General features: G+C 41.4%; 1 protein-coding gene across 6 annotated transcripts in view; it reads left to right on the top strand.

The window, feature by feature from the left end:
• Positions 1-12,422, top strand: part of CAMK2D (calcium/calmodulin dependent protein kinase II delta) — a 145,680-nt gene that overhangs the window by 122,353 nt on the left and 10,905 nt on the right. The gene's annotated exons all lie outside the window — the stretch shown is intronic.

Below are 12,422 nucleotides of genomic sequence, written 5' to 3'. Positions count from 1 at the left end.
AGGTCTGAACAGCATAAGCAATACTATAGATAAAATATGGGTCCACACACATGGGTGAAGAGCATGGGGACTCAGTTAAATGGAGAGTGAAACTGGTGAAATGGAAAATATTGAAGAACTGTAAGTTAATGTTGTATTTATCATTAAATAATGGGTTTGTTTTTTCACGCTTCTGTTTCAAACGTGTTTCTTCACTACTGTTTGTTCCAAGCAGCATTTTTATAAACACAGTCTGTTCAGATGCCAGTATTTTTGTTTCCTGGCCAGATTTATGTTTTCCTTTTACATTTCCCTCCTTTCTCCTATTACTGTAACATACTCTCGTATTTCCTTAGGCCGCCTTCCCCAAACTGGTGCCCTCTAGATATTTTGTACTACAACTCCCATCAGTCTTCACTTTGCTTGCTAGGGCTGATGGAATTTGTAGTCCAATGCATCTGAAGAGCGACAGCTTGGGGGAGGCAGTTACCACTTTGATTGCCATGATTTCTCTGCATGATTTTCCCCTGAAAAAGTTTTTTTTTTTGAGGCCACAATCAATGTGTAAAATGCACATTGGTAGGTTCCGTGGCTGGGGAAAAAAAGTTTTTTGCGGGGGGCGTCATGTGAAATCACGGCAATCAAAATGGCTGCCATGCTCTCACAATAAAAAATGGGAATGTGGTGTCTTGGACCTTGGCTTCAAAGTGTTGGAGGGTGTGGCATGACATGAAAGGCCATCCTTCCCATTATCCATTTACAGTCTCCAAGGTTGTTTTGCCTGGTGTGGGGGAGGAATATCTTAAAAGTTCAGAGAACGGAATAATCATGAAGCTGAAGGTCACAGATAGTTTGAGCTTCAGTGCAAGATTGTTCATGGAGCACTGGTTTGACAGTCAGTAAATGGGCAGATTAAATTGTAAATAATAGGTATTTTTATACATCTTTGCTAAAGCTTTTTGGAAAACTATGCAACATTGTAAAGTTAAAAGATACTGGAAGTATTAGAAATGAAATGAAAAAGCATTGTTTTATAATGTGAAAATAGTTTCTTTGGGTACTATAACCCAAATGGTTTTGTTTTGCAAAGGGGTGGTTTCCCCCCCAGTTAATGGTGCTTGTATCTTTTATAAGGCTTTTAAACATGTTACAGTAAGAATCTGATGCAATGGAATTAACAATTATGTGCAAGGAATAAATTTATTAGAGAATAAAATATAAGGTATTATTTTGTGGATACTGCAGATTTAAAGATGAAATTTAAATAAATAGAAGTAATGTTGGAAGTCTTAGGCGTTTGGGGTTTGTATTTTTTTTTTAGGAAGAGCAAATATATTTGTAAATACCATTTATAGTGCATGCTGTAGAATCCTTTGTCTTCCTATAGCAGTTTCTTCCAAATACGATTGTGTCTTCCATTATTTATTTATTCATATGGTGCCCTTTGTATAATGGATTCCAGGGCAGAGAATAGCATAAAATACTAATATATACACACTAAAACCATATTGGGAACAATTTGTGACAGTAGCCAGAGACGGGGAGGAAATTTGAATCGGTTCACATTTAAAAGTGAACCTCCCTAATTCACAGTTTCCAAAATAATACAAGAATCAAAACACAGCGTACCTTTGAAAGTCACACTTTTCTGATTTTGCAGTAATGTGTACAAAAGTGCATATACTGTCTGCAGAAAAATGTCTATTTCAGCAGGTGTTTTTCAGTTGAATGCCCCCTTTGCCCCTTAGAAATCTTTGAAGGATTGAGAAGGTGATGCAGGAAGTTACAGAGGGTAGGGGAGATGAGCAGAAAATGTGGTGATATCCTTGTAGTAGTAGTAGTAGTAGTAATTTATTTATACCCCGCCCATCTGGCTGGGTTTCCCCAGCCACTCTGGGCGGCTTCCAGCAAAATATTAAATTACAATAGTCTATTAAACATTAAAAGCTTCCCTAAACAGGGCTCCCAGTTCCCTTGTTGAATGTAAGGATCTGACCACTGAAACCTGTTTAGTCCCTTTCCAGTATCTTAAGATTTTGCCAGACCAGAAGACTGGGATTCTTGGGAAACCAAAGTCTGCACTAAGCGTAAGAAGAACCCTGCTGGATCAGGCTAAAAGATCATCCAGTCCAGCATACAATTGGCCAACCCACAGTGCATATGGGAAGCTCGTAAACAGGACCTGAGCGCAACACCACTCTCTCTACTTGTGAATCTCACCAACTGGTATTGAGATGCATACTGTCTCCGACAGTGGAAGCAGAGCATAATCATCATGGCTAATAGCCATTGATAACTTTATCCATGAATCCGCTTGTTATCTAACTTGGTGCAGCGTACGAAGTTCCACGCTTGTGTGGCGATCCTGAAGATACTAAGAACATCCTTGAAAATAAGGATTAGAATAATGGCCAAACATTAGCGTTCATCAACCTCACAGTCTAGGTTTGTCTTAGTGAAGTCTATAGGACTACTCCATGGGTTTGTGAATCACATTTATCAGCCTAGCAGGTACCTTATGAATGCAACCCGTATTCCATATTTAATGTTGTTTTTACTGATCTGCATTAATTGTAGCTCGACCAGAATGGTCCGAACAAACTGACATAGGTGCACTGGCTACTCTCTCGAGGTAATTTTTATTTATCTGGGTAAATAGTGCATATTACCATAGGAAAGTAAGGATATATTCCTTCTGTGCTGGCATCTGAACAGAGACCCATAGTGGTGAATGGTATCCCTTTCAGTTTTTGGGTCAACCTGATTTTTCTGTAAAGAGTTCTTGTTGGTTTTGCCATGCTCAAAGATGTTCACTTGTTGCGTGTGATTGAATTACCATTTTTGTTTTAGCCTTTTCTTTTCTTTTCTCTCCCCCCCCCCTCACATTTTCATGCCCCACATACAGCTCTCAGAAAGGAGGGTGACATGGAGGTGTCATGTTCTACTCACCATCTCTCTTCTCCCATTGCTTCTTCATCTTACCTGTCACCATCTTTGTTGTGTCCCAGCGGCCGCTCCTGCTGCCTGTGGCTCCTGAGGATTCTGATCATACTCTACCTGCTCATCTTTGTTTGTTCATATGTTGTGTTTCTTTCCATCAATTCGCCGGCAAAGTCCAAGAAAATTACAAATTCACAGAGTCACTTGCATGAATCTGGGCCCTCTCAGTCCACTCCTTCCTCTCTTTTATGTAAGTTGAGAGGTGCAGACAGTTCACTTCATTCACTCTGTCTCCGCTCCCAGTTGTAGAAATATAACGTTGAGACTTGGCCTGAAACTTGCAGTGGGCTGCAATTTAATGTCTGGATAACAATGTCTGTTTAACACTGGCGGATGGTCTCCCTTCCTTTGATGAAACTAAGCCCATTTGTGACTCATCTGTGAGGAAGAATGCCTATTAAAGAAATCATTTTGCCTTCAAAGTTGGATGAATTTGAATTTCATCACATTCACTGGGAGAAAAAGAAAGGAAACTCTTGTGTTTTATAGACACATCAGTAGCGGGTTTAGGAATGTTTGTGTTGCTGATGTGAAACCAGTGATCTTGTCTTCTCTTTATATTCAGTAGGCTCTTGGTGCATTTGTTGAATATTTTAAAACACTGGGGAGTGTGTGTGTGTTGAACAATGGAAAAGAAATGTTTAAATAACATAATTAATAAAATGTAGCACAGGTCAAGTCATGCCCCTCCAGGATGTTCTCCCGGACAAGACCCATAAAATGAATGGTAGCAGCACTACCAAGCCCTATTATTCATTTAGTAGTACATTTATACCCCAACTTTTCACAACGCGGGTGGTGCTGTGGGTTAAACCACAGAACCTAGGGCTTGCCGATCAGAAGGTTGGCAGTTCGAATCCCCGTGACGGGGTGAGCTCCCGTTGCTCGGTCCCAGCTCCTGCCAACCTAGCAGTTCGAAAGCACCTCAAACTGCAAGTAGATAAATAGGTACTGCTCCGGCAGGAAGGTAAACGGCGTTTCCGTGTGCTGCTCTGGTTCGCCAGAAGCGGCTTTGTCATGCTGGCCACATGACCTGGAAGCTGTACGCCGGCTCCCTCGGCCAATAACGTGAGATGAGCGCCGCAACCCCAGAGTCGGTCATGACTGGACCTAATGGTCAGGGGTCCCTTTACCTTTACCCCAAAAAACTTAAGGTGCTGCACTTGGTTCTTTCCCTTCCCATTTTATCCTCAAAATAATCCTGTTATCGTGCTTCCATTCATCTGCACCACACTTGGCCCAGGCAAATATCTTGGTAGATGTGCCATAGGTCAGAGATTATAGTCCAATGCAGCATATTCTCCAGTGCGAGTGCGCACACACACACAAATACACCCCTGTTTTGGTGGGGATGCTGCACAGATTTCATGTGCTGCACAGATGGGGTGCATTTTTATTTATTGCAGTTATTTACACCCCACCCTTCAAGGTACAAATCCGTTTGCGGTGGCTTACAAATAACGCTGACACGCTAGTAAAATCATAATAAATAAATAAAAACCAAAGACATGAGTTAGCTATACAGGAGCTCCAGTGTATCTGAGGCAAAGGTTGCATTGCTTTTTAAAGTTTCTATATGAAGAAAATATTAGATCGGGAAAGGGCATAATGTTTAATTTATGGGTAAACGCAGTAGAAAATGTTGTGCTTATTGCTTCATAATCATAAGCAGAAATTACTTACAGGACAAGTAAATATAAGCAAGGCAAAGTTATATAGATACATTATAGGAAGGGAATGGATTCCTGTGTGTTTTGTTCTTTACGAGCCTTACTCTGACTTGGTATATTTCTGCTTGGCAGTAGAATATCTACTGCAAAGAATGATGATTCAGACTTGTATAAGGAAAATGAGAACTGCTGCCATGTAACTGCATTAGGATGGAGTGCTGCAAAACAGAATCATAATGGCATGTGGCTGTCCTGTAGAAATAAAACATTCAATTATTGTGATGGAGCCAGATGGCAGCTATTGGCATTCACGGGTGTTAAGTATAAATAGAGCATGTTGTTAGGGGAATTCATGAGATCCGTAAACACCCCTTACCCATTCTGGGTATAATTTACCAGAATGCTCTCTCCTGTGCAAACCCCACCGAAATGATTAGCAACATAAGTTCCATTTGTTTTTGTTTTTATGGGGTTTGCATATGATAGGCCTCAGAGTTAGCCATTACCAGTATAAAATATGAGTTGGTATATGAAAGTTTTATGTATCTATTTAGCTATCTATCTGAATGCATACATAGATACGAACACATATTGCATCTTAAGCAGAATAATTTAGCAGAGGTATAAATGCCCCTGTTTGCACAGTGTGCTTGAAAATTCTCCTGTGCACCCAGTCCAAGAGCATCAAGATCTCTGGTGCTCTTGTCCAGCCCCCATTAATTTCATCCGGCCTGTCGTGCTATTTCAGAATGGCATACCATTTGTGATTCTAAAAGCTCTGCTTCTATTGCACCTTTAAAGCCTTTCCTGAGATTCTATGGTTACTTTTTCCAGTCACATTTTTTAAAAAATAAAAGCCAACAACATTCACTCCTTTTTTGTAGACATTTAATAGACAAAGGCAACGAGAGAAGCAGGCATTCCTATACAAAGTACTGTACTACTTTAAAAGGCACCCATGGGGCAAACTACTGAATAAGAATGAGGAATTTGTGGTCTTCTAGGCTTTGCCGGACTCCAACAACTTCCGTCTTCCCTGGCTGGGTGCTGATGGAGTTGGAGTCCAATAGCATTGGCGGGGTGTGTGTGTGTGTGTGTGTGTGTGGTGTGGTGTCGCAGCATTGTTTAAAGAAAGTAGAACTTTTTCCTGTATAGTGTTAATACGATGTGTTGTAAATCAAATAAACAGCAGCAACCTCATAAAGCTCAGCTGCTGGAGATTGAGTGTTGCCCATAATCTTCTTTTAAGAGAGCTGCTATTCAGAGTTTGCCAACATTTAGCTGCAAAATGTTGTATTGGTAAACTTGGGCTGCCATTTTGATATACTAACCAGCATAGCAATGTTTCTTCACTGCAAACGAATAGATTACGAGGCCTACAGTTTTGTCCATGTTTTCTTACGGGTAAATCCCAGGCATAGAATCAGGCAGCGTGCCATTGCATACCCAGTGGAAGAGGCCTGTTGCCTTTTTAGTATCTGTGAGCCTTCCAAAGGCATTCAACCCAGATGCTGAAGAAGTAAGTGGATGTTACCAGAATGCTACACTAGATGGATATTAAACTGATGCCGCCATGCTCTTTTTATGTTCTATGGGAACTTTCAGACGTGTAGAATTTATTGTGGCATAGGCATTTGTAAACCAATTGGTTCTAGTGCATGAAAACATATGCTACAGCAAATATGATTGTCTTTAAAGTCCCAAAAGACTCGCCTTGTATGTGTCTATTGCTGTAATGGAATAACATGGCTCCCGCCTGTTTTATTTCTGGCATGTCTTTTCATAGGGTAGCTTTGCCAGATGCACGAGTAGTTAATAAGATGCCACAGGACTTGGTGTCCTTGTTCAGTCCAAACAAAACAGAAACAAAGAGATGCATCCCTTGAACACCTAGGCTTTTTATTGGCTAATTATTAGGTAAACACAGATGACTGGGAATGATCTTTGGATGAACGGAGCATTGTGCCAATATAGTGTCAATGCACTTCTCAAAAGATTGATGCTTTCCTGTCTGTTTCTGAAGCACTGTTCAGCCCAGAAGCAGAAGCCACAAGGACACAAGCTTTACTCCCTACCCCATTCTGTCTAAAAGTTGAAATTCATTGGCATCATGCCATGGGAGAATGGTGCTGTAAGAGGCATCTGCTTTATGCAAAACAGTTTCATAATCTTATCCTGCTCTAAATGATCTGATTGGTCCAAAGGAGGGCAGCACTCCTGGATAATTAAGCAGAAGAGGGAATTTTTGCTGGTACAGCTTCTCACAGAATGGGGGGAGGAAATCCCTTGCTACACAGGGAAGATACATGAGTACTGTCCTCCTCCTTTTGATTTGACCAACCTAAGCCACTGCTGTCCATTTGGTGAGTCAGGACCTAATTTTGGGTTGTGCAGTTCTAAATAAATTAAGAAGACTTCCCCAATCCATGTCTGGGTGAAAGAAAGGTCTTGTGTTTGGAACCAGACTTCAGCAAATTCAAAACCTCCATTCAAAGTTTTTAAACAGAGGTTGGATAGCCATCTGTCAATGATTATTTAGCTGTGATTTCTGCATTGCAATGGGTTGGACTAGATAACACTTGGGATTCCTTCCAACTTTACAATTCTATGCAACAACAACAACAATAATAGTAATAATAATAATATTATTATTTATTATTTACACCCCTCACATCTGTCTACTTCCTAAGTAGCATGTTATGAATATTAGTGCCACAACTGAGCAAAAAATAGCAAGCTTCTGTGTTGAAAAGCTATGAATTTAGAATGTAAACCAGCCTTCCAGCAATTTTCAAACTGCCCAGAAATGTAGTGTTGTTACTTAGCGTGTGTGTGTGTGTTTTTTTTCAGCCTGTTGCTAACTGAAACATCTTTGCTGAGCTCAATTCACATAATAACCACAACAAAAATAAATAAAAATAAATTAAATAAATTAAAATTTTATTATTTGTACCCTGCCCATCTGACTGGGTTGCCCCAGCCACTCTGGGCAGCTTTCCTTAATGCAAAGCTTCTCATTCTTAAAGTGCTGAGAAGCAAATATTAATGTTTCTGTTTTTGATTGGATAGGTATTGCGGCCCTTTTCTTTTTTAGATGGTGCTGTTGCTTCTGGAAAAAAAGGCGAGGTGACTCTAGATAGTGACAAATGTTAACTCCTGTCTCCAAAACCTTCATAAGGAAACCTTGGATTCTGAGGGAGAATGAAAGAGCCCCCCAGGAAAGTAGGTCTATGTCTTGCTTATCTGGAGGTGGTTGTGGGTGTGTCTTGTTTATCAGACATAGGGAGAAGTAAACCCACTAACACGAATTTATCAAATTTAGAGATACATTGTCGCACCTGCCTGTCCCCTGCCCCGCAAGCTCAATCTGAAAATTGATTGGAATGAGCAAGTGTTCAAGTTTAGCACTTTAAAAGAAAATAGAAGGGGTTTTCAAAAGTTTGTTTTAAACACTTGTTTAAAGCTTTCCCCAAGCTTCAACCCCCATCTTCTTCTGCTCTCCTGCCTCCCTACCCCTGCCTTCATGTATTCCCCATGAATGAATTGGGAAGGGTGGCCGAGGGGAGGCCTGTGTGATTTTAAACCACGTTCTAAATCAGCCTGTGCTCAGCTTTTCTTGGTAACCACTCCCTCCATCACCTGAACGAAAAGATGGGTGCAATCCGACAGGGACAGTGTCAGTGCCAGGAACCCCTCTCTTTTATCACCTGTTTCATATTTTATCAGTACTGTCCTCTGGTTCTCATTTGAGGATGGGTTGTATCTCAGGGACAGAGTACATGCTTTGCGTGCAGAAGAAGCTCAAGTTTTACCTTTGGCATCTCCAGATAGGACCAGAAAAGACTTATACCCAGAATGCCTAGTAAATTATACCCAGAATGCCTAGTACCTTGGGGAGCCAGATGAGCCAGGGGCCCAACTAGTTCCTAAGTGATGGTAATTGCCGCCACCATGTACAGTAGCTGATACCCAGTGCAGAAGTTAGCTTCCTCTTCCTTTTGTTAAGGGGCCTGGCATCCTGGTATGGGCAAGTTGGGAGGTATACATATCCATTAGTGTGTTTGGATAGCCGATAGTCCATATGCTGACACTCCTGTTTCTCATTTTTCTATTCATTAGGGCATGAGACATTTGCGCTTTCGCTAGGTATGCAGAGAGAGTCTTGGGAGAATCTTTTCTTCTTAGGAAATTGAAGAGAGAATCAGCTGCTTAAGACTTCTGCCAGATCATTAGTGAGTGAATCACAGTGAATCACTTGGAGCAGCAGACACTGGAAAGTAATATCACTGTACAGATGACAGCTTAAGTGTTTAGGTTCGCCATAAAGTCATTCAAAACATATTAAATAAATGTCTCTGGCTTTTTCTTTGAACAAAAACAACAACAACCCTACTCTTCAGTAGAGACTTAAATAATTTTCATATGAATGATATGTATTATTCAATAAGAACTTGAATCATTACCTGTTCCCCTAAGTAAGTTTTAGCCAGATCCAGTTTTCCTTTGCTTGAAAAGGTTCCTATCTAAGACTTTGGGGGAGGTAGATGGACTATTGGTCTGACTGGTTCCTAAGTGATGGTGATTGCCACCACCTTCTGGTTTCAGGGGAAAAAACCAGAAATTGTTTTTCTAGAGCAGAGGGACTATCCGTACCATACATTTAAAACAGTCTTATACCACTTTAAGAGTCATGGCCTTTCCTGAAGGAATCATGGGGAACATGGTTTTTTAAGGGGGCTGAGAGACCCCCTCACAGCAATACAGATCCCAGCACCCTTAGCAAACTAGTTTTCCAGGATTCTGCTGGGGGGGGGGGAGAGAGATGTCTGCTAAAGGGGCATGAGTGCTTTAAATGTGTGGTGTGGATATGATCATATGGCACAGCGGTCTTCGTTGTAGAGGGTGATACAGTAGATTCTAAACTTCTTTGGAGTCACTATATGAGCACAGGAATAAATCACTGCAGCAAGAAGCTGTATTAAATGCCCTTTCCACCCTCAACCTCCTTGCATACATGCATGTAGAGGGTTGTTGTTTTTTGTAGAGGCTCGGGTCAAGATGCAATACTTGCCCCTGGCCTATGCCCTCCTCAACCCTTTGGAGGACTTATTGCAACACACAAGCATTCCTGACATCATAAGCATATAAAGTGAAATGGGAGAATTATGCTAAAATAAAGTAATAATATTTGGAATTTATATTCAATTCCAAAGACTTAAATTTTTTCTTTAAGCCTTGATGAGTTTCAGATTAAGCTCGGTGATCACCCAGCTGCTCAACTCTGAGCACATAAACAGTGCAATTGGTCTGTTTGCAGAGTTTGCCAACACTCTCCATCTTCCATCCCATGATAGTTACCTTCAAATGTGTATGAGCTGGTCACTCCTTCTTGCCAGTAGGGATTCCCAACTCTGGTTCATAAGAGCAGCCCCAAATTTGTTGCATGTGTACAACCCTGAACCCAGTGTGCACACCAATTAAGTCAGAGTACATTGATTAATCTCCATGCCTTTGAAAAACTTTAGACTGTCTGAGGCTTGATTGTGAAGGTTGACGTCAAATCTGTAATTCCAAGGGCCAATCCAAAACATGCATGGTGCATGTCTTTGATTCAGTAGATGCTGTGATGAACTAAGTTTGGGTTGGATCCAGTGTTGTTGCTCCATACATAGAAGTTCCTTCCGTTCATGGAAAGAAAGTTGTATTCACAGAAAGACCACTTGCATGGCCACAGCTCCTCTTCTCCAAGAATGGGTATGAACAGAGAAACATCCAGCCCTGATCAATGGTATAAGCACCAACTTAAGGCAAACAGATTCCATGCTATCTCATATTAAAGAGGTAGGGAACCTGTGGCACTCTGGTTATTTCTGAGCTACAACTTCCATTCTCCCTGACCTTTGGCCATGCTGGCTGAGGCTGCTGGGATTTGAAATCCAATAACATTTGGAGGGCCACAGGTTGCCCACTCCTGCCTTAGTATTTATGTGTGAACTAGCCTTCAGCTGACTTTGCTGTTGTCATCCTACAAAAGAAGCAACTCTTTGTAATACCTGGCCTTGGGTATCCTTTATGCTGCAGAACTTCAGAATCCAAGCATCATTTCTCCTCTTACATTATTTCTCATCTTGTGCATTCCTTGGAGGTTTTTAAGCAGAGATTGGATGGCCATCTGTCATGGATGCTTTAGTTGTGATTCCTGCATTGCAGGGAGTTGGCCTAGATGACCCTCAGGGGCCCTTCCAACTATGTTTCTATGTTGCTTGCCAGTAATGTTGGAATGAGATTGCAGCTCTGCAAGTAGTAAATATATCATTGGTGAGACCCTAAGTGTGCGCAACAGGCTTCAGGATTGTGGAAGGTATCTGTGTGTGTGTGTACAGGGCTGATTAAATAAAACACAGTATGCACCTAATGTAAATTGGCATGTAATGGGAAAAGAAGCCAGATTCACAAAAGTATGGGACCTAACTGCATGTCAAGCTGTAGCTGTGCTAGAAAAGCTTATGGGAACCAAACAGAATGTGACTGAACAAGGGAATGCTGTAGCTTAGAAAGCCAGTGCCATTAACAGGTGGTAGTTTCAAAAGCAATTGGATCCACGATGGAGGTGCTACAGCATGACTACAATCAGGGTTGTTGTGTTCGGTCTGGAGCTTTGAAGTGAAAAGGAGAAAGAAACTAAAAGAGTACTGCAAGAATGAGAAAAGATATCACATGTAGAAGGAACATTATGCCCTTAAATTGGACTGCCAACAAGCCAGGCATTGAAAACTGGGTCTCTCTCGATCATCTTTTTTTTAAAGTTTTCTCAGGTCATTTGCTGCTGAAGGCCTTTCTCAAGCTCCTGTTGTCCTGCCTTTTAAAAAAAATCCCTTTCCTTCTGGTCTTATTTCCTACTAAAAATATTACACCCCATGTATAAACCTGTAGCTGCATTCAGCACGAGCGATGAAGCATTTCTGTTATTTGTATTTGTTGCTCCCAAGTTTTGCTTGCTCTCATCATGCTTGCGGGTCAGCTTTCCAATGACTCAGGCAAGGGCAAGAAAGTGAAGTTTCTCATATAACTGAGCGCTGTGCTGCTTGTAGCAGAAGCAATCATTTTAGAGCCAGAAGACTCCCGTGCCTTTATTGAGTAGGAAAGAAATTCACCTTCTTGATGGTTTGCACCTATTCAACTGGAACGGACAGCATAGTGTAACTTCATGGATATATGCTCTGAGCTGCAGTTGGTATTTCATGTGCAGACCCTTGCCAAATGTGTGAGAAAGCTAATCCTGCCAAGCCCCTATTGTGCTAATGAAATGTACACGCACACACAGAAACGCGTGTTTGTGGGGGGGAGGGTGAGTAGCGCTGGAAGAAATGATGCTAGATGTGATAGAAACATACAGCCACAGCTGTATGTGCAGCACCAATAAGGCTTCCTTAATCTCATTTCCTGGGGTTGTAGGATTGCGCAGGTACATTGCTTTCAGGTCAGTTGTCACAAACGAAATTAAGTTGAGAGATACTCATTCACGGTGTTCCTATTGAAAAGTAATCTCCTAACCTCTGGCTTCCTGGAGTTTCTGTATTGTGAACAAGGAGTACTGCAGACTAAATGTGAGTTGCCCCTTCTGTGAAGCGCACTTGCTACTTTTGAATGCAACAGAAGTAAGGCTTAGGGAATGATATCAACAGGTGCCATACTGTTGCTCATTGGAAAATGCATACTAAAAATACCTAAAGAGCAGAGCAAACCTATATAGCCCACCCAGGTGGCACATAT

This window comes from Zootoca vivipara, chromosome 9 (assembly GCF_963506605.1).
Source record: "Zootoca vivipara chromosome 9, rZooViv1.1, whole genome shotgun sequence".
NCBI lineage: Eukaryota > Metazoa > Chordata > Lepidosauria > Squamata > Lacertidae > Zootoca > Zootoca vivipara.
The sequence above is the reverse complement of the archived record's forward strand: the minus strand, read 5'-3'. Positions and strand labels throughout refer to the sequence as shown.